This window comes from Bison bison, unplaced genomic scaffold (assembly GCF_000754665.1).
Source record: "Bison bison bison isolate TAMUID 2011002044 unplaced genomic scaffold, Bison_UMD1.0 scf7180017864366, whole genome shotgun sequence".
Taxonomy (NCBI): Eukaryota; Metazoa; Chordata; class Mammalia; order Artiodactyla; family Bovidae; genus Bison; species Bison bison.
In genome coordinates, this window is record NW_011494938.1 from 4,546,221 (window position 1) to 4,548,203 (window position 1,983).

Sequence of the window (1,983 nt, forward strand, 5' to 3'; positions counted from 1 at the left end):
TTGCCATAGCTAAGATGGAAATTTGTATTTCTTGATCTTCTTCGTCCATTTGCCACCCTCCCAAACCTCCCTCCCTTCTGCCAACCACCAGGCTGCTTCTCTTTAAGTCTGGATTTTTTTTTTTTTTTTTGGACTCCACATATAAGTGAACTCATGTGATATTTGTCTTTCTCTGACTTATCATACTTAGCATAATACCCTGAAGTTCCATTCATGTTGTCACAAATGGCAAGATTTTATTCTTTTTTATGGCTGAGTAGTGCTCTATTGTGTGCATGCATGTGTGTATTCTTTATTCACTCATTCATTAATGGACACTTAGTGCATACATGTTTTAGTGTTTTTATTTTCTTCAGATAGGTGCCCAGTGGTGGAATTGCTGAGTCATACAGTAGATCTATTTTTAATTTTATGAGGAACCCCCATACTGTTTCCACAGTAGCTGTAGCAATTTATATTCCCACCAACAGGGCATGAGTGTCCCATTTTCTCCACTTTATTTCTCTTTTTAAATTGGATTACAGTGATGCTGAGGCTGAAACTCCAATACTTTGGTCACCTCATGCAAAGAGTTGACTCATTGGAAAAGACTCTGATGCTGGGAGGGATTGGGGGCAGGAGGAGAAGGGGACAACAGAGGATGAGATGGCTGGATGGCATCACCAACTTGATGGACTTGAGTCTGAGTGAACTCCGGGAGTTGGTGATGGACAGGGAGGCCTGGCGTGCTGCGATTCATGGGGTCGCAAAGAGTCGGACATGACTGAGTGACTGAACTGAGCTGACTTACAATGTTGTATTAGTTTCAAATGTACAGCAAAATTATTCAGTTATACATATAAGTGAATCACATATCCATTCTGTTCTAGATTCTTTTCTCATATAGATCACCACAGAATATTGACTTGAGTTCCCTGTGCCATGTTGTTTATCTGTCTCATATATAGTAGTGTGTGGGTTCATCCCAATCTCCTGATTTATCCTTCCCCCCAACATTTCCACTTTGGTAACATAAGTTTGTTTTCAATATCCATAAGTCTTTTTCTGTTTTGTGAATAAGTTCATTTGTATTACTTTTTAAAATTAGACTCCACATATGAGTGATACCATATGATACTTGTCTTCCTCTGCCTGACTTAGTTTACCTTAGTATGATAATATCTAGATCCATCCATGTTGCTGCAAATGGCATTATATCATCCTTTTTATAGCTGAGTAGTATTCCACTGTATATATGTACCATAGCTTCTTTATCCATTCCTCTGTCAATGGACATTTCAGTTGTTTCCATATCTTGACTATTGCAAATAGTGCTCTAATGAACATTGGAATGCATGTATCTTTTCATATTATGGTTTTCTCTGGATATATGCCCAGGAGTGGGACTGCTGAATCTTATGGTAGTTTTTTTTTTTTTTTTTTATTGAAGTATAACTGATTTACAGTATTGTGTTAATTACTGCTATACAACAAAGTGACTCATTTATACATCTTTTCACATTCTTTTCCATTATGGTTTATCACAGGATATTGTATATAGTTCCCTGTGCTACACAGTAGGACCTTGTTGTTTATCCAGTCTATATATACAGTTTGCATCTGCTAATCCCAAAGTACTACTCCACCCTCCCCTTGGCAACCTACCAGTCTACTCTCTATGTCCATGATTCTGTTTCTGTTTCATAGATAGATTCATTTGTAGCTTATTTTAGATTCCACATATAGAGGATATCATATGGTGTTTGTCTTTCTCTTTCTGACTGACTTCACCTAGTATGATAATGTCTAGTTGCTTCCATGTTGCTGCAAATGGCGTTATTTTATTCTTTTTTATAACTGAATAGTATTCTATTGTATATATGCACCACCTCTTCTTTATCCATTCATATGTTGATGGACATTTAGGTTGCTTCCATGTCTTGGCTATTTTGAATAGTGCTTCTATGAAAATAGGGGTGAATGAATCTTTCTGAATTCAAGTTT